At 39.0% G+C, this 21,736-nt stretch overlaps 1 non-coding gene across 1 annotated transcript; it reads right to left on the bottom strand.

The window, feature by feature from the left end:
- Positions 1-7,828: 7,828 nt before the first annotated feature.
- LOC133070824 (U6 spliceosomal RNA) lies at positions 7,829-7,935 on the bottom strand. Its single transcript, XR_009696228.1, has one exon. It is a non-coding gene; the product is annotated as a U6 spliceosomal RNA (small nuclear RNA).
- Between the last annotated feature and the right edge of the window lie 13,801 nt (positions 7,936-21,736).

Raw genomic sequence — 21,736 nt, 5'->3', positions numbered from 1 at the left:
CCCTTATGTACCTGAAGATTCCACACCTGAACCCCCAGAACCTATTATGTGCATGGAAAAAGGGATTTTTCAGATATAATTAAGGCTACAGACATTGAAATAGATATATTATCCTGTATTATCGAGGTTGTTTGTTGTTTTAGTCACTAAGTCTTTTAACTCTTGGAATCTGCTGGGCTCCCCTGTCCATGACATTTCCCAGGCAAGCGTACTGGAGTGGGCTGCCATTTCCTTCTCCGGGGGAATCTTCCCAAACCAGGGATCAAATCTGTGTCTCCTGCATTGACAGGCAGATTCTTGACCACTGAGCTGCCAAGAAAACCCAATTTTCCCTGTTGTTGTTGTTCAGTTTCTAAGTCATGTCCAACTTTTTGCAACCCCATGGACTGCAGCATGCCAGTCTTCCCTGTCCTTCACTGTCCCCCGGAGTTTGTTCAACCTCATGTCCATTGAGTCAGTGATGGCATCCAGTCATCTCAACTTCTTCTCCCTCTTCTCCTCCTGCCCTCAGTCTTTCCTAGCATCAGGGACTTTTCCAGTGAGTTGGCTCTTCACATCAGTTGGCTGAAGTATTGGAGCTTCAGCTTCAGCATCAGTCCTTCCAATCAATATTCAGGGTTGATTTCCTTTAGGATTGACTGGTTTGATTTTTTCTTGCAGTCCAGAGGGCTCTCTCCACCACCACAGTTTGAAAGTATCAATTATTCAGTCCTCAGCCTTCTTCATGGTCGAACCCTCAGGTCTGTACAGACTACTGGGAAACAATGTAGCTTTGATTATACAGACATTTGTTGGCAAAGTAATATCTCTGCTTTTTAATACACTGTCTAGGTTTGGCATAGCTTTTCTTTCAAGGAGCAAGTATCTTTTAATTTCTTGGCTACAGTCACTGTTTGTGATAATTTTAGACCCCAGAAAATAAAACCTGTCACAATTTCCACTTTTTCCCCATCTATTTACCATGAAGTTATGGGACTGGATGCCTTGATCTTAGTTTTTTGAATGTTGAGTTTTAAGCCAGCTTTTTCACTCTCCTCTTTCACCTTCATCAAGATGCTCTTTTGTTCCTCTTCACTTTCTGCCATTAAAGTGGTATCATCTTCATTTCTGAGATTGTTGGTATTTCTTCCCAACAATCTTGATTACAGCTTGTGATTCATCCCCCCAGCATTTCACATGATGTATTCTGCATATAAATTAAATAAACAGAGTGACAATATACAGCCTTGATGTACTTCTTTCCCAATTTTTAACCAGTCCATTGTTCCATGTCCAGTTCTAACTGTTATTATTGTCCTTCATACAGGTTTCTCGGGAGACAGGTAGGATGGTCTGGTGTTCCCATTCTTTAAGAATTTTCCATAGTTTGTTGTAATCCACACAGTCAAAGGCTTTCATGTAGTCAATGAACAGAAATAGATATATTTCTGGAATTCCCTTGCCTTTTCTCTGATCCAGCAGATGTTGGCAATTTGATCTCTGGATCCTCTGCCTTTTCTAAATCTAGCTTGTACATCTCGAAGTTCTTGGTTCACATATTGCTGAAGCCTAACTTGAAGAATTTTTAGCATAATCTTGCTACCATGTGAAATGAGCACGTTGTATGGTAGTTTGAACTTTCTTTGGCATTGCCTTTCTTTGGGATTGGAATGAAAGTTGAACTTTTCTAGTCCTGTGGCCACTACTGAGTTTTCCAAATTTGCTGGCCTATTGAGTGCAACACTTTCACAGCATCATCTTCTAGGATTTTAAATAACTCAACTGGAATTCCATCACCTTCACTAGCTTTGTTCATAGTAATGCTTCCAAAGGCCCTCTTGACTTCACACTCCAGGATGTCAGGCTCTAGGTGAGTGACCACACCATTGTTATGATCTGGGTCACTGAGGCCATTTTTGTACAGTTCTTCTGTGTTTTCTTGCCACCTCTTCTTAATATCTTCTGCTTCTGTTAGGTCCTTGCTATTTCTGATACTGCATTTTATTATGTTGATTTGTTTTGTTTTACATTTTTGAAACGCTTCCTCAATATAGTTTTGTTTGTGTTGAAAGACAAAAAACCACTGCCCTCCATGCCTGGAGGCACCTGATCATTCATAGAAAGAGCGCAGTCTTATAAGCAATTGTTTTTCTAGAGTTTACACTTAAGATCAAAGTTGAAAAAGAACTAAACTGAGCCATTTTTCTTCACAGAGTAATATCTTCACTCTCACAATTTTGAAAGCTGCTGAGGTTCTTCTTTTACACTCAGAATTTCTTCTACATTCAATGAGCCCCATGCCTCCAGGGGTGCTGTCATACTCACCAGACCATTTGACCGACACCCTCTAGTATTTTAATGATGCCCTTGACTCTTTGGAGTAACTAACCTGATTGTGTACTTGGGGTAACTCTGTGGTCTTCTACCCATTCTCTGAACACTCTTCATATTTGTGACCGATTTCTGGCTGCATAGCCACCCACCACATTGGAAATCTGTCTACAAAATCATCTCCTTCATATTTATTGGTCAGCTTTTGGCTTGATGAAGCTCTGTCATGCATCATGAATGAGAAGGTAAAGCCAAACTTCTTTTTAACATAGCCAATAGGCATCAAAAACCATTTAAGAAACTGGCAGAAAGAGAAGGAGCAGCATGGCTAACAATAAGACAATTCAAGCAAAAGAAACTGCTGCCTTTCTGGGCTTAAGGCTCAAGAAAGATAAAAGAGGTTAAAAAAACAAGGAGACAAAGAGAAAATGAGAGAGAAAAATAATTTGTATAAATGTTCACATGGCACTTTTTGGCCATTAAGATATGTTTTAGTACAGTTTCTCCATAAGAACCATTTTCTGTTAGGTATTTGTCTAATATGTGGTGCATCACAAAGGCTCATCAGTTTCCATTACCCAATTAGTACAGGGTTAGGGTGGGCATAGGGGCAGAGAAGGCTAATTCAGTCCTTGTTCCCTGGAATTTCCTAGTAGCTTACGAAGTTTAATAGATGTTTCAAAATAAAGGGTTCCATGATCAGAAATAAGAAAAGAAAATACTGAGTTAATCAAAGAAAAATTAAGAAGGTTTCTTTGATGCAAGACTTATCTGAAAGTTTATATTGCCAGCTCATTTAGCCAGAAGTCTTTGTATCAGAGAAACATCTATTAACATCTTGATGTTCAGTTTGGAAAACACTGTCCTAAATAGTCACACAAAGCACATTGTTCCTGAAATACAGTAGGCTCTCAATAAATACTTGATCAGTGAATGAAAGCCAAAATTTCCTAAATGACCAACCAGAATCTTTTACCTCAGCGTTTCTCTATTAGAAAATGCAAATGGGCTTGGTGAATCTACTTTTCTCAGGTCAACAAACTTTTCTCAGGTTAAACAAAATGTTCCCAGGCAGTTAAACTGACTACTTGGGTCCAGAGCTTAGTGCCAACTAATCAGAAGGAGGCCAACTATTTCCTAATGTCCATTACACACACTATTCTCAACACTTTCAGTTGGCTTGTCGGATTCATCTTTGAGAGCAAGTGAAAATGATGTCAAACAGAAGGCATTTAGGGAGATACTAGTAAGAACCCAGCAGCATCTATACAAAATCTTGATACATGACGAGTGAAATGTCATCCAAAACAACCCCAGACAAAAACACAGCAAAAGTCTGACTGAGGCCAATTAACCAAGGGTAAAATCATAGAGAGCATTCAAGGTCTTTGGCGCTACTTCCAGGCTTACTTCTGGGACTTTCAAACTATTTGTTTGAAACTAACCCTTTTGAAAGAATGTTGAATCTATTTCCAATTTTCTGAACACAAGAGATTCTTTAAGGCTTTTCAGGCTCAAATAACAAAAAGTGATTAAGCACCAAGCTTGATGTTTTCTTTTAACATTGCATCAACTATTAATACTTTGATTAGTTGTTTTAGTTTCCTTTCGATATAGCCTAGGTGACATGAATAGCCATTATTTTTCCCCCTCACAGTATTTTCTCCAGGGTTTTCTAACTTCATTTCTTTATGAAAACAAAGTTTTGTTTGTTTTCTTTTGTTTGTTTATATGCTCTTTTCTTTCCTTGGTGGTCATGATGAAAAATATCACCCATTTGAGGACTTCCCTGTCTTCTGAAGGCTTTTTTGTTCTCCTTTGTGATTTTGCTCCACATGACTGGAAGCTTATATTGACAATATAATAGCTTAATTATATTCTACCTTGGTTTGTCCTCTATTGGTTATTGGTCTGGTCTCCCTAGCACATCCAATTGTCTGATGTGACTTCAGGGTAAAATACAAATGGGCTACTCTAGCTTGGGGGCTCTATTTTTGTCATAACAAAGATTCACCCAGTAACAGGTCATTTTCAGCCCTGACCCTTACGAATTGTGCCTTGATTCTTAATAGACTGGGCATGAAAATATCAAGAGTCAGTTGGAGAACAAAACTGGAAGCCAGGTTGCAAGAACTGGAATGTAGAGGAGTGAAGATAACGGGGACTCTGGATCAGCACCTGAGTGCAGTTGTCACTGCTGAGGCAGCAGGATCACATGTCTGGGATAATGGCAAATACTAGCTATCTTTCCTCTCCCTACTCCCTAATATCTTCTACCTTCACCCCATACTCTTCCCTACACCCCTGCCTCCAGCCGAGGTAATTTAAATTCTTTCTGCAAACTGGCAAAGAGAAAAGCAATGATCTTAACTTTATAGGAGTTACTAGAGAGTCAAAGTGAAAGAAATAAGACAGAGGGTGGCTCACTAATTAACTTTTCTTAGCACTTCCTTCCTACTTATTCTGTTTATCACTGAGACTGTTGACTTAAAGTCTCCAGTGACTTTGAATTTGTCCATTTCTTCTTTTAATTTTTGTTTTGGTTTTTTTTTTTTTAATTTATTTTTTTTTATTAGTTGGAGGCTAATTACTTCACAACATTTCAGTGGGTTTTGTCATACATTGATATGAATCAGCCATAGATTTACACGTATTCCCCATCCCGATCCCCCCTCCCACCTCCCTCTCCACCCGATTCCTCTGGGTCTTCCCAGTGCACCAGGCCCGAGCACTTGTCTCATGCATCCCACCTGGGCTGGTGATCTGTTTCACCATAGATAGTATACATGCTGTTCTTTTGAAACATCCCACCCTCCCCTTCTCCCACAGAGTTCAAAAGTCTGTTCTGTATTTCTGTGTCTCTTTTTCTGTTTTGCATATAGGGTTATCGTTACCATCTTTCTAGATTACATATATATGTGTTAGTATGCTGTAATGTTCTTTATCTTTCTGGCTTACTTCACTCTGTATAAGGGGCTCCAGTTTCATCCATCTCATTAGGACTGATTCAAATGAATTCTTTTTAATGGCTGAGTAATATTCCATGGTGTATATGTACCACAGCTTCCTTATCCATTCATCTGCTGATGGGCATCTAGGTTGCTTCCATGTCCTGGCTATTATAAACAGTGCTGTGATGAACATTGGGGTGCACGTGTCTCTTTCAGATCTGGTTTCCTCAGTGTGTATGCCCAGAAGTGGGATTGCTGGGTCATATGGCAGTTCTATTTCCAGTTTTTTAAGAAATCTCCACACTGTTCTCCATAGTGGCTGTACTAGTTTGCATTCCCACCAACAGTGTAAGAGGGTTCCCTTTTCTCCACACCCTCTCCAGGATTTATTGCTTGTAGACTTTTGGATAGCAGCCATCCTGACTGGCGTGTAATGGTACCTCATTGTGGTTTTGATTTGCATTTCTCTGATAATGAGTGATATTGAGCATCTTTTCATGTGTTTGTTAGCCATCTGTATGTCTTCTTTGGAGAAATGTCTGTTTAGTTCTTTGGCCCATTTTTTGATTGGGTCATTTATTTTTCTGGAATTGAGCTGCAGGAGCTGCTTGTATATTTTTGAGATTAATCCTTTGTCTGTTTCTTCATTTGCTATTATTTTCTCCCAATCTGAGGACTGTCTTTTCACCTTACTTATAGTTTCCTTTGTAGTGCAAAAGCTTTTAAGTTTCATTAGGTCCCATTTGTTTATTTTTGCTTTTATTTCCAATATTCTGGGAGGTGGGTCATAGAGGATCTTGCTGTGATTTATGTCGGAGAGCGTTTTGCCTATGTTCTCTAGGAGTTTTATAGTTTCTGGTCTTACATTGAGATCTTTAATCCATTTTGCGTTTATTTTTGTGTATGGTGTTAGAAAGTGTTCTAGTTTCATTCTTTTACAAGTGGCTGACCAGTTTTCCCAGCACCACGTGTTAAAGAGGTTGTCTTTTTTCCATTGTATATCCTTGCCTCCTTTGTCAAAGATAAGGTGTCCATAGGTTCGTGGATTTATCTCTGGGCTTTCTATTCTGTTCCATTGATCTATATTTCTGTCTTTGTGCCAGTACCATACTGTCTTGATGACTGTGGCTTTGTAGTAGAGTCTGAAGTCAGGCAGGTTGATTCCTCCAGTTCCATTCTTCTTTCTCAAGATTACTTTGGCTATTCGAGGTTTTTTGTATTTCCATACAAATTGTGAAATTATTTTTTCTAGTTCTGTGAAAAATACCATTGGTAGCTTGATAGGGATAGCATTGAATCTATAGATTGCTTTGGGTAGAATAGCCATTTTGACAATATTGATTCTTCCAATCCATGAACACGGTATGTTTCTCCATCTGTTTGTGTCCTCTTTGATTTCTTTCATCAGTGTTTTATAGTTTTCTATGTATAGGTCTTTTGTTTCTTTAGGTAGATTTACTCCTAAGTATTTTATTCTTTTTGTTGCAATGGTGAATGGTATTGTTACCTTAATTTCTCTTTCTGTTTTCTCATTGTTAGTATATAGGAATGCAAGGGATTTCTGTGTGTTAATTTTATATCCTGCAACTTTACTATATCCATTGATTAGCTCTAGTAATTTTCTGGAAGAGTCTTTAAGGTTTTTTATGTAGAGGATCATGTCATCTGCAAACAGCGAGAGTTTCACTTCTTCTTTTCCTATCTGCATTCCTTTTACTTCTTTTTCTGCTCTGATTGCTGTGGCCAAAACTTCCAACACTATGTTGAATAGTAGTGGTGAGAGTGGGCACCCTTGTCTTGTTCCTGATTTCAGGGGAAATGCTTTCAATTTTTCACCATTGAGGGTGATGCTTGCTGTGGGTTTGTCATATATAGCTTTTATTATGTTGAGGTATGTTCCTTCTATTCCTGCTTTTTGGAGAGTTTTAATCATAAATGAGTGTTGAATTTTGTCAAAGGCTTTCTCTGCATCTATTGAGATAATCATATGGTTTTTATCTTTTAATTTGTTAATGTGGTGTATTACATTGATTGATTTGCGGATATTAAAGAATCCTTGCATTCCTGGGATAAAGCCCACTTGGTGATGGTGTATGATTTTTTTAATATGTTGTTGGATTCTGTTTGCTAGAATTTTGTTAAGGATTTTTGCATCTATGTTCATCAGTGATATTGGCCTGTAGTTTTCTTTTTTTGTGGCATCTTTGTCTGGTTTTGGAATTAGGGTGATGGTGGCCTCATAGAATGAGTTTGGAAGCTTACCTTCACCTGCAATTTTCTGGAAGAGTTTGAGTAAGATAGGTGTTAGCTCTTCTCTAAATTTTTGGTAGAATTCAGCTGTGAAGCCATCTGGTCCTGGGCTTTTGTTTGCTGGAAGATTTTTGATTACAGTTTCGATTTCCTTGCTTGTGATGGGTCTGTTAAGATCTTCTATTTCTTCCTGGTTCAGTTTCAGAAAGTTATACTTTTCTAAGAATTTGTCCATTTCATCCAAGTTGTCCATTTTATTGGCATAGAGCTGCTGGTAGTAGTCTCTTATGATCCTTTGTATATCAGTGTTGTCTGTTAAAAATATGGAATGCTTCACGAATTTGCATGTCATCCTTGCGCAGGGGCCATGCTAATCTTCTCTGTATCGTTCCAATTTTAGTATATGTGCTGCCGAAGCGAGCACAATTTTTGGTTTTCTTTATATAAAGTATATTTGCCATCTTGTGATAAAATATCTTGCTCCTAAAAGGGAACCCTCTTACACTATTGGTGGGAATGCAAACTAGTACAGCCGGTATGGAAAACAGTGTGGAGATTTCTTAAAAAACTGGAAATAGAACTGCCATATGACCCAGCAATCCCACTTCTGGGCATACACACTGAGGAAACCAGATCTGAAAGAGACACGTGCACCCCAATGTTCATCACAGCACTGTTTATAATAGCCAGGACATGGAAGCAACCTAGATGCCCATCAGCAGATGAATGGATAAGGAAGCTGTGGTACATATACACCATGGAATATTACTCAGCCATTAAAAAGAATTCATTTGAACCAGTCCTAATGAGATGGATGAAGCTGGAGCCCCTTATACAGAGTGAAGTAAGCCAGAAAGACAAAGAACATTACAGCATACTAACACATATATATGGAATTTAGAAAGATGGTAACGATAACCCTATATGCAAAATAGAAAAAGAGACACAGAAATACAGAACAGACTTTTGAACTCTGTGGGAGAAGGCGAGGGTGGGATGTTTCGAGAGGAATCGGGTGGAGAGGGAGATGGGAGTGGGGATTGGGATGGGGAAGACGTGTAAATCCATGGCTGATTCATATCAATGTATGACAAAACCCACTGAAATGTTGTGAAGTAATTAGCCTCCAACTAATAAAAAAATTAAAAAAAAAAAAAAAATATCTTGCTCCTATGCCCATTCCACCAAACTGGTTCCTCTGACTGTAACTCAACATGCTCAGGATGAGCTGCTCAGGGATGAGCTGCTCAGAGATGAGCTCTTGTTTTCACTTTTGGAATGCCATCTCTTTCTTTTCTCTGTCTGGTAGATTTTACTGCTTTACATTAGAGACCCAACTCAACTGTACCTTCTCTGCAAAGCTTTCCAAATTCCTCCAGAACAAATGAACTACCTGCAGTCAGAACACTATCCATGTACCTCTGCAGTGTGTACTGTCCTAGCATTTAACAGAGTACTGGGCATTAGTAGAAGAGTTTGGGTGACAATCATGCTAATTTTCTTCAATGTTTGGTAGAATTTGCCTGTGAAACCATGTGGAATTTCCTTTTTAATTATAGGAGTATCTAGATTTTCTATTTCTTTTTTTTTTTATCAGACTATATGTATGTTTTTATCAGAATATTTGTAATTTGTGAAATTTATCAAGACAAAGCTGCCATAGTAATATTCTTTTATTATTTTTGAAGGTAGGACCTGTATTTGTGTTCCCCAGTTTTATTTCCAGTATTGGTAATTTCTGTTTTCTCTTGATCTGTTGGGATTTTAGAAGTATACTGTTTAATTTCCTGAATATGGGGACTTATTTTTAGCTATTTTTCTGTTGTTGATTTCAGCTTATTTCCACTCTTGTCAGAGTACTAGTATTAAGTTTTCATCCTCTTGAAATTCATTAAGGCTTTATGACTGAATGCTGTCTGCATGGCGACATCCCATGTGTGCTTGAAATGAATAGTTTATTTTAGTTTTGTGGTAGAGGAGCTACCCCACCTCTGAGGTCAGGGGCTGTGGCCGCGAGGAGCTACCACGCGCCGGAGGGCAGGGGCGGCATCTGAGAGGAGCAACCCCACCTCCAAGGAGCGGCTGCTGCGGGGCGCAGGAGGCCTGAGAGGAGCTACTCCACGTTCAAGGTCAGGAGAGGCAGCCTTGAGAAGATAGCCCTCATCCAAGGTAATGAGCAGAGGCTGCGCTTTGCTGGAGCAGCCGTGAAGAGATACCCCACGTCTGAGGTAAGAGAAACCCAAGTAAGACGGTAGGCTTTGTGAGAGGGCATCAGAGGGCAGACACACTAAAACCATAATGACAGAAAACTAGCCCATCTGATCACACGGACCACAGTCATGTCTAACTCAATGAAACTAAGCCATGCCGTGTGGGGCCACCCAAGATGGATGGGTCATGGTGGAGAGGTCTGACAGAATGTGGTCCACTGGAGAAGGGAATGGCAAACCACTTCAGTATTCTTGCCTTGAGAACCCCATGAACAGTATGAGAAGGCAAAATGATAGGACACTGAAAGATGAACTCCCCAGGTTGGTAGGTGCTCAATATGCTACTGGAGATCAGAGGAGAAATAACTCCAGAAAGAATGAAGGGATGGAGCCAAAGCATAAACAACACCCAGTTGTGGATGGGACTAGTGATAGAAGCAAGGTCCAATGCTATAAAAAGCAATATGGCATAGGCACCTGGAATGTTAGGTCCGTGAATCAAGGCAAATTGGAAGTGGTCAAAAAGGGGATGGCAAGAGTGAATGTCGACATTCTAGGATTCAGCGAACTAAAATGGACTGGAATGGGTGAATTTAACTCAGATGACCATTATATCTACTACTGTGGGCAGGAATCCCTTAGAAGAAATGGAGTAGCCATCATAGTCAACAAGAGACTCCGAAATGCAGTACTTGGATGCAGTCTCTAAAATGACAGAATGATCTCTGTTCATTTCAAAGGCAAACCATTCAATATCACAGTAATACAAGCCTATGCCCCAACCAGTAACGCTGAAGAAGCTGAAGTTGAAGAGCTACAGGAACTTTTAGAACTAACACCCAAAAGAGATGTCCTTTTCATTATAGGGGACTGGAATGCAACAGTAGGAAGTCAAGAAACACCTGGAGTAACAGGCAAATTTGGCCTTGGAGTACGGAATGAAGCAGGGCAAAGGCTAATAGAGTTTTGCCAAGAGAATGCACTGGTCATAGCAAACACCCTCTTCCAACAACACAAGAGAAGACTCTACACATGGACATCACCAGATGGTCAACACCGAAATCAGATTGATTATATTCTTTGCAGCCAAAGATGGAGAAGCTCTATACAGTCAGCAAAAACAAGACTGGGAGCTGACTGTGGCTCAGATCATGAACTCCTTATTGCCAAATTCAGACTTAAACTGAAGAAAGTAGGGAAAAACACTAGACCATTCAGGTATGACCTAAATCAAATCCCTATGACTACACAGTGGAAGTGAGAAATAGATTTAAGGGACTAGATCTGATAGACAGAGAGCCTGATGAACTATGGACAGAGGTTCGTGACATTGTACAGGAGACAGGGATCAAGATCATCCCCATGGAAAAGAAATGCAAAAAGGCAAAATGGTTGTCTGAGGAGGCCTTAAAATAGCTGAGAAAAGAAGAAAAGGGAAAAAGCAAAGGACAAAAGGAACGATATACCCATTTGAATGCAGAGTTCCAAAGAATAGCCAGGAGAGATAAGAAAGCCTTCCTCAGCGATCAAAGCAAAGAAATAGAGGAAAACAACAGAATGGGAAAGACTAGAGATCTCTTCAAGAAAATTAGAGATACCAAGGGAACATTTCATGCAAAGATGGGTTCAATTAAGGACAGAAATGGTATGGACCTAACAGAAGCAGAACTATTAAGAAGAGGTGGCAAGAATACACAGAAGAACTGTACAAAAAAGATCTCCACGACCCAGATAATCACAATGGTGTGATCACTCACCTAGAGCCAGACATCCTGGAATGTGAAGTCAAGTGGGCCTTAGAAGCCATCACTACAAACAAAGCTAGTGGAGGTGATGGAATTCCAATTGAGCTATTTCAAATCCTGAAAGATGATGCTGTGAAAGTGCTACACTCAATATGCCAGCAAATTTGGAAAACTCAGCAGTGGCCACAGGACTGGAAAAGTTCAGTTTTCATTCCAATCCCTAAGAAAGGCAATCCCAAAGAATACTAAAGCTATCGCACAATTGCATTCATCTCATATGCTAGTAAAGTAATGCTCAAAATTCTCCAAGCCAGGTTTCAGCAATACGTGAACTGAGAACTTCCAGATGTTCAAACTGGTTTTAGAAAAGGCAGAGGAACCAGAGATCAAATTGTCAACATCCGCTGGATCTTTGAAAAAGCAAGGGAGTTCCAGATAAACATCTATTTCTGCTTTATTGACTACAGGAAAGCCTTCGACATGTGTGGATCACAATAAACTGTGGAAAATTCTGAAAGAGATGGGAATACCAGACCACCTGACCTGCCTCTTGAGAAACCTGTATGCAGGTCAGGAAGCAACAGTTAGAACTGGACATGGAACAACAGACTGGTTCCAAATAGGAAAAGGAGTATATCAAGGCTGTATATTGTCACCCTGCTCATTTAACTTATATGCAGAGTACATCATGAGAAACGCTGGGCTGGAAGAAGCACAAGCTGGAATCTAGATTGCTGGGAGAAATATCAATAACCTCAGATATGCCGATGACACCACACTCATGGCAGAGACTGAAGAGGAACTAAAAAGCCTCTTGATGAAAGTGAAAGAGGAGAGTGAAAAAGTTGGCTTAAAGCTCAACATTCAGAAAACTAAGATCATGGCATCTGGTCCCATCACCTCATGGAATAGATGGGGAGACGGTGGAAACAGTGTCAGACTTTATTTTTTTGGGCTCCAAAATCACTGCGGATGGTGACTGCAGCCATGAAATTAAAAGACACTTACTCCTTGGAAGGAAAGTTATGACCAACCTTGATAGCATATTAAAAAGCAGAGACATTACTTTGCCAACAAAGGTCCATCTGGTCAAGGCTATGGTTTTTCCAGTAGTCATGTATGGATGTGAGAGTTGGACTATAAAAAAAGCTGCGCACCGAAAAATTGATGCTTTTGAACTGTGGTGTTGGAGAAGACTCTTGAGAGTCCCTTGGACTGCAAGGAGATCCAACCAGTCCATCCTAAAGGCGATAAGTCCTGGGTGTTCATTGGAACGACTGATGCTGAGGCTGAAACTCCAGTACTTTGGCCACCTCATGTGAAGAGTTGAGTCATTGGAAAAGACCCTGATGCTGGGAGGGATTGGAGGTAGGAGGAGACGGGGACGACAGAGGATGACATGGCTGGATGGCATCACTGACTCGATGGGCATGAGTTTGAGTAAACTCCGGGAGTTGGTGATGGACAGGGAGGCCTGGCATGCTGTGATTCATGGGGTCACAAAGAATCGAACACGACTGAGCGACTGAACTAAACTGAACTGAACTCTATATTAGGTCAATTAATTCAAGTCTTTTAAACATTGTTCAGATTGTGTGTATCCTTATTAGTTGTTTCTTCTTTCTTCTCTCTCTCTCTTTTTTTTTTTTTTGTTCTGCTTGTTCTATTTATCACTGAGACTTTTGAGTTAAAATCATCATTGATTTTGGATTTGTCAGTTTCTTCTTTCCATTTTCTATTCATTGCATCTATTTCTGTTGTTTAAAAAACAACAGAAAGGCAACTTTCTTGCCTTTTTTGAATCAAGTATCTTTATAACTTTTTCTGTTTTCTTCTTTAACAGTGGTTTTAGTGGTTATTTTAGACATTTCAAGGTACATTCTTAATTTTTGACAGTCTTCCTAAGAGTTCTTTTACTGCTTCCCAAACAATGCAATCTTATATCACTTCAACTCTCTTTATCATTCCCCATTGCTGTCCATGCTGTTGTTCTCATGATTATAGAGCACTCTATATAATAATAAAAGATTTTATAATTACTTTCAATCATAAATATTTATTTAGATTTCTCTACCCTGTCCTCACTCACAATGATCTTTCTTTCTTCTTGAAATATTTTATTTCCATATGAAGTCATATGTTTCTTTTTCTGCATGAAATAAAGCTTTGCTTTTAGTAGTTCTTTTAGTATGTATCTTCTGAAGACAAATTCTCTCATTTTTGTTTGTCTAACTCTCTGTTTATGAAAATATCTTCACTAGGGTATATAAAATTTTAAATTGGTTGTTATTTTCTTCTAGCTCCTCAAAGATATCAGTCATTTTATTGAATTCTGACATTCAACATTTCTGTGGAAAAGTCAACTATCAGTCTTGTTGTTTTGAAGGAGAATGTATATTTTTTTATTACTCTAAAGATATTTCTCTTTGTATTTTGTTTTTATCAATTTGAATATATTGTCTAGATGTGATTCCTTGGTTAATCCTGCTTGGGGTTTATAGCACTTCTTGACTTACAGGAAATTTCTGGCCAGTATTTTTTCAAATCAATTGTTTTTGTCTTCCTCTGTCTCTTCTCCTGGAACTCCAGTTGTATGGGGTAGTCATCTTAACCATCTACTGCATATTTCTTACACTCATCCTGTATTTTCAATTCTTTTCTTATCTGTGTGATATGTTCTTAGATCTGTATATTTTCTACTAGTCTGTATTTTAGTTTAATAGTTTATTTTTATTCCATGTTTGAATTCATAATATCTTGTACTGTATTTTTAATTTTTAGAATTCCTACTTGACTTTATTCCTTTTTTCAGATACCAGTTTTCTGGCAAAGCTATCTTTTAAGAAATCTTGATCATATTAATCATAGTTATTTTAAATTTTCTATAATCTAGCTCCAACATCTGGACCTGTTTCTATTATTTACTTTTTATTTTGCTTTTTAGCCTGTTCCTATTTCTTGGTATTCCTGATAATTTTTTATTGAATATCAAACATTTCGCTTGAACAACTTGTAAGATCTCTGGGTGAAGTAGTCCTTCTTCTTGGAGGATTTAATTTTGTCTGAGGCAAATGAGGATAGTCAAGGCTGACTTAAAACTTTGTTGGAGCTAGTTTGTGGCTTAATAAAGATAGCCTCAAATTCTTTGACACTCTTCTCACTGAGTTGATGGGCTTAGATCTCCTTCCCTTACAACTGGGTGATTTCCAGGACTGCTTTGACCAATATATATGGCAGAAGTGATGCTGTGCCATTTTAGGACCCAGGTCTTAAAAGACTTGTAGCTCTGCTTCCTGTCTCTTAAAATGCCCACTCTGGTAAAGCCAGTCACTACTTGTGAAGTCCAGCTACACTGAGACTTTCAAGTTTGAGGAAGCCCAAACTAGTCAGTGGAGAGGATTCCAATAGAGATAAATGCTCGGCCACCCCCAACCTGTTCCAGACCTCCCAGCCAGACTCCAGATACGTGAGTGAAGAAGCTTTCAAATGAGTCCAGCTTCAGACACTATCTGGCTGCACATGAAGGACGTGAAACAGGAACCACACAACTGAATCTGTCAACCTCTAGAACTGTGAGAAGATAATAAGTTATTATTTTAAGTCTCTAAGTTCTGAGAAGGTTTATAAAACAGTATTAGGCAATAGGAACATTGTCTGCTCCAGGATTGCCTTTAATGCTATTGTTTAATCTTGACCTTAGGGCAGTTACTCCCCAGTATCTTTAAATTGCTTTACACAGCTTTTTAAATTGTTCTGGCAGGAGAGTTAGTTTATACAAGTTATTCTGTAATGCCACAAACAGAGGTTCTAATGATCATGCAACATTCCTGACCCACTGTTTAAAGCCAGTCAATGCTCAAATACTCTTAGATGCTCTTTCTTTAAATCTCTTATGGACTGAACTTCTGATTCTGCCTGCTAGCTTCTACACCCCTCCAACATATTCAAAACTTAAAGACACAGGGATTCATAGCTGGATGCTAGTTTGGGTGAACTTCCAACCATAATGAGGTTGAAAAGAGAGACTTGCTTATCGTATTTTACTTCTTTTGCTGGTGAATCCCATGATGCTTTCTGCTTTGCAAATCACCACACCACACTGGTAAGCTATTCTGAATACAAACAGTGTATCTTTCAACCATTTTGTACAGTAGGAAACAAGAGTTTCAGGGATTATTCAGAAAAATTTATTAGCATCACTATCACCACCACCACCATCATTATTGTCATCTGCTCACTGAAAATATGTGGAAACTGCAAATAGCTTTATCTAGAAGTGGCTCAGAAGGAAATCTCCATTTGACCTCATCTAAACAGGAAGGAGCTGGGCTTGCTCTGGCAATGGAAACAGAATATTGCAGCTTATTATTAATATGACTTTTTTGATTCTGGTATTTTCAGTTTTGGCAAACATAAACGTTCCCACCCTGTGACTTGTAGAAAGCAAAAGCCCAAAAGACAGGCTTCAAACTATGCCCAAATCCACAAGTGGTTAAAAGAAAAAAAAAGGAATTTGAAACTCTTTTGCTTACCAAAAAATATAAAAGAAAGAAATCCATGGTGTTCTATTTAAGGGAATCTCAGTTGATACATAGGACTTGATAAGACTTGATTTGCCTTTGGTTTCCATTTTAAAAAGCGGTTGCCTACCACAATAATTTGTTGTTGTTGTTTAATCGCTAAGTCCTGTCTGACTCTTCCGACCCATGGACTGTAGCCCACCATGCTCCTCTGTCCACAGGATATTCTGTCCACAGACAAGTACTGGAGTGGGTTGCCATTTCCTCTTCCAGGGAATCTTCCCAACCCAGGGATCAAACCCATTGCAGGCGGGTTTTATCTCCTGCATTGCAGGCAGATTCTTTACCACTGAGTCACCTGGGAAGCCCACAATAATAAATGTGTAATGAGTTATACTTTATTCTTTAAAGGTATACAATTTTCAATAGTATGTTTACCAAGTATTCAATTAGCATAATTATTTTTAAAACTCATCATGCATCCTGTTCATAAAAAAGGAGGGTTTGGGAATATTACAAAGTTATTTAAGTTGCTATGTTGTTCATCGTTAAGTGATAAGGAAAGTTTTGGGTTGGCCGGAAGTTTTGTTTGGGTTTTCTGCACTATTCTATGGGAAAACCCAAACGAATTTTTTGATCAACCCAATACTAAGCAGAGCAATGAGGAAAGAAGAGAAAATGGTGACAGAAAAGTTGGCAGGTTTAGAAATAAGTGCATGTTCAAATTTTAAAGACATCTCAGAGCTTTCTAGATTCCTTGCATGTCAATATCTCACTTCTAACCAACCGTGTTTTTTCTTTAGTTGATCAAAATATGTTTGTCTTGGATTCTGTAAATTGCTTCCCTGTTTCCATGTCAATCTTTGCCCCAAGGCCTTGTCTTTCTGATACATCCTGTATTTGATCTTTTTCTGACTTGAGAGGCTAGAGATGAGAAATATTTTTATTTTATTTTCTACTCATTTTACAACCTGACCAGTTGTTGTGTTGTTATTAAGTTCATCTTCTTTTTCTGTACCTTATCATTTCCATTAGGCAGCAACTAACTGATACTTTCCACATTGTGCATAGAGATCCTCTTAGCTAAATCTGTAAGGTCATTAGGAACACATTCTATATTGCAAGTTTGCTAGTCATTTCATTACTCTATAGCACGAGTTGCTATTTTTCCAGCCTCCCCTAAAAATTTCTTCATTTTTCCAACCAGAGTTTGCAGTTGCTCATCTCTTTTCTAGTCTCCACTCACCACTCAGACACAAAGCCAATGCCACATACTTGAAGATGTTGTTATGGGTATCAGTTTCTGTATTCATTACTAATTGCTGTGCAATATATCATCCTCAAACTTTGCAGCTTAAAACAATAACCATTTTTTTCCCTCATGATTTCAAGTTGACTAAGCAGACTTGACTTGTTGATCTGGGCCAGACTTGACAGTTCTTTTGTGGGCTAAGTCTTTATGCGTCTGTGATCAACTGGTGGGTTAGCCAAGGGCTCTATTTCTGGGGTTGGCTCAGCTTTCCTCCATGTGCTTCTTAGCCCTCTAACAGGGCATCCTAGCCTGTTCTCATGGAAAAAGCAGGTTCCAAGACACTAGGTGTCAGTTACAAGATCTCTAGAGGTCCAGAATGAAATTGACACATCATCAGACAAACTGGCTAAAGAAAGTCACATGGCCAGCCCCTGCTTAAAGGTCAGGGAAAATAGATACCACCTCCTGGATAGAGCTGCAAAGGTACATGGCAGAGTGCATGCATACAGAGAGAGAGGAGGGCAATAGGGGGCTTATTTTACAATCAGTCTACCAACAGCTATGTCAGAAGTCAGCACAGGGTGAGCAGAGAGCCTTAAACCAAGAGCACTGCTTACAAGGAAGGCTTCAAAGCAAAATAGTACCCAAGCTAATTTCTCTAAGATGAGGAGAAGTCAGTCAAATGAATAAAAAGGTGAAAGCATTCCTAGTGCAGAAACTAGCATGTACAAAAACATTAAGCTGAGAAAAATCACAGTAGTTTCTTGGACCTTGGATAACAGAGTATTTTCTTGATTTGGAATTCCTCTTCTCACCTGATCTTCAGGCTTATGTGCTCCCTTGCTTAAAGAAATTGCAAACCTTTCTCCAAGAAACTTTTCTTCTTCATTTCTTTTCTTTCCTCATCTATCAGTGTGGCCTCATGTGGGCCTAGTACTGGCATCAGAATGGCTGAGTTTGAATCCTGTTTCTTCTGCCTACCAGCTGAATAACCTTTCTGTACTTAGTGTCCCCATCTGTAAAATGGTGATAACAACTTATAGGGATATTGTAAAAGCTAATTAAAAATTAATTAAAATAATACATGTAAATGCTTACAGCAATACCAGGCACTTGGTAAGCTCTGTATAACTATTACTGGTTTTTAATGTTGTTGTTATTAACATTGTTAATATTATGGCAAAGTGCCAGTTAGCAGTTCTGAATAAAACTTGTTCTGTATGTTTCTTTGTATGTGTTTCTTTCCCCCTTCCTGGACAAACAAGGCCCCAGACTCGGCAGAGATGATAGGAGTTGGGACTGCCAGTAAATGCAGAGTCTGGGCCAAAGGCAGATCTAGGGGCCGACCTGTGAGATGAATCAGGACTGGGATCAAAGTGTTACTATCAAGAGGCCTACTTGTGATGCATTAAAGCGGGAATTGCCTCTGAGGCAGAGCAGATGGGTTTGGAAGGAAAGATAGCAGGCAAGAGCTGAAGAGTTCCCCTCCATAGGGGATTTCAAGGACTATTTATAGGATGAAGCTTAACTCATTTAAGCTGCTTTATCAATTAATAGAATTCCTCTGAAAAGGGGAGGAATAGAGACTAGAGACTGAGTATGACTGATTACTTAATCAGTCGTTCCAACACATGGGGCTTCCCTGGTGGCTCAGATGGTAAAGTGTCTGCCTGCAATATGGGAGACCCAGGTTCGATCCCTGGGTTGGGAGGATCTCCTGGAGAAGGAAATGGCAACCCACTCCAGTACTCTTGCCTGGAAAATTCCATGGATGGAGGAGTCTGGTAGGCTACAGTCCATGGAGTCGCAAAGAGTCGGACATGACCCAACATAATTAGACCTCCACAGAAGTGACTAAAATGACACGGTCTGCAGAGCTTCCCAGTTGATGAACACATTCACGTGTTAGAAAGGTAGCCTTTGCCTCCAGCTCCATGGAGATCAAGGCTCCTGCACTCAGGACCCTTTTGGTCTTCACCCTATGTAACTCGTCATCTCACTGTTTCTTTTTTTTCTTTATAATAAACTGTATTAGTAAGTACAGCAGCCCCCCTCTTTGTCCATATGGTATAACGTCTAAGACGGATCTTCCCAACCCAGGGATTGAACCCATGTCTCCCTCATTGCAGGCTTATTCTTTACCGGCTGAGCCACCGGGGAAGCCCAAGAATACTTGAATGGGTAGCCTGTCCCTTCTCCAGGAGATCTTCCTGACCCAAGAATCGAACCAGGGTTTTCTGCATTGTAGGCAGATTGTTTACCTTCTGAGCTACCACAGAAGGCCCCCCCCTTTTTTTTCCTGTATTATAAACTGTAATAGTAAGTACAGTAGTCCCCCCACCTTGTCCACAGGGTATAATGTCTAAGACTCAAACACAGTGTGGATTTACTGAACAAAGGGACATACTACATGCTGTTCTTCATACTACTCAGAACAGCATGCAATTTTTTTTTTTTTTTTTTTTTTGCTTACAATTTAAACTTCTGAATTGTTTATTTCTGGAATTTTCCATTTAATATTTTTTGACTGAGATTGAACACAGGTAACTAAAACCACAGGAAGTGAAACTGTGCATAAGGGGGAACTACTGTATAGAATTTTCCTAAGTTCTGTGACTCATTCCAGCCAAACTAGACAAAAGCACAGGTGACTTGGGCACCTCATTGCAACTGGCATCTGAGGTGGGGGGCAGTATTGTGAGACTGAACCCTTAACCTGTTGGGTCTGATGCTAAATCCAGCAGTTTTTATCAGTTTAATTGAAATGTTGGATACTCAGTTTGTGTCAGAGGATTGGGAAATGAAAGAGATTCATTCATTCATTTATCATGATGTTTAGCACTTTACTCAGGCTTTCTATATGGGAGTCTGAGTCCTCCTCCCCTTGCCAAAATTAGCCTTTGCTGTGGCAAGCCAAAATCTATAGTAGTGTTAGATAACAAACTTTTATGTGGTAAAAAGTTGGTTTTGTCACTTCTGTCGCCAGAGTATTTCTATGTCAAATCCTGCTCCACAGACTCATTTTTCTCACCATAGTCCATTGCTCCTTTTCTCTGCCTATTGATGATGTCGATGAGACTGAAAATCCTCAATAACTAGCTCAGAGACTTCACAATGAATTCCACAACTTTGCAGATTTGGAACTGCTATCTATCTGCCCTGCATTTTCTCCCCACCTCTTTGCAAAAAAGGCTGAAACTACTGCTATTATATACCTACTTCAAACGTGAAACCAACTCTGGAAATAATTAACACCAAACATAACATAAAGACATTCCCCAGATAACCAGTCCTTAAGGCCTCAAATCCTATTCAACATTTTATATTTTCTCCAGAGGTAAGTTAGTTACTATAAACAGGGTGACCCAGAATCCACCATCTGACATTTAATTTACCTGTTGGAAATATGAGATCTTCCAGATATTTTAGGCCTTATATGATGAATCAAGATTGTTAGATTATTATAGATAAACTTAATGTCCAGTTATAAAAGAATGATTAAATATAGTGCATAAATAAAGGTAGCATTATGCATACATTAAATTTATGTTTGTGAAAACACTTTAATAGCACTGGGAAATGCTTATTATCTAAGAGTGGGTGAAAGAAAAGGCAGTTTACAGAGGAATGTATAAAATATGTCAGAAAACTTATACATGTAACACAGAACATTGGCTAGAATCACATGCATCAAAATGTTAACAATATTATTTTTCTTTTTTCATTTTGCATTTTTTCCAAATTTTTCTGTGTTAGCATCTACTTACCTCCTCATGTAAGTTATTTTTCTTCTTTAGGAACCACCAGGCAAATTACAAATGCCAAGAAGTTGGCTTCAACACTTCATAAATTTGCTCTTTAAATTCTCCCTATCAGAATAATAGCAAGCAGTCTATTCTTTTCATAATGAGTTATTTCATTTTTCTCTAAGATGGGCACAATCTTAAATTTATCTTAATCAATTTCTTCAAATTAAGCTGCAGCAAGACCTACTTTCCTCTGGCTTGTTACAAGTGTTATCTCTAATGAAAAATACAATTTAACAAATGCAAAGTATAGGATGCCTGAGCAGTGGTGAGTATGTGACTTGCTTGAGCTCCCAAAATTCACAATAAGATTTTCTAGAATCACACTTTTGTGCCTTCCATTAGAAGTCAACCAATAGGCTTATGCATGACAATGAGCCTCACTCACCCTCTTAGAAAAGGCACCAGACAGCTTTTCAACACATTTAATTTTTCTACTATTATCTGAGACCATTAATGCCATTCCCAGTTGTTTTCAGCAAAAGCTAAATGGCAAATGAAGTAAAAAAGATAATGTTTGATGGAGTAAGTATTTGGGGAGTGGATATAACGGCATTGTATCCCAGATTCCTGACTAAAGAAAAGGCTAAAATCTGAGGAAAAAGCAAAAGACAATATCATGATGATAACCAAACTGACTTCACATTCACATTTTCCCTTGCTGGTTTCATAGTAATTTCAATATACCTGTG

The sequence above is a fragment of the Dama dama genome, chromosome 15 (genome assembly GCF_033118175.1).
Source record: "Dama dama isolate Ldn47 chromosome 15, ASM3311817v1, whole genome shotgun sequence".
Lineage (NCBI taxonomy): Eukaryota > Metazoa > Chordata > Mammalia > Artiodactyla > Cervidae > Dama > Dama dama.
The sequence above is the reverse complement of the archived record's forward strand: the minus strand, read 5'-3'. Positions and strand labels throughout refer to the sequence as shown.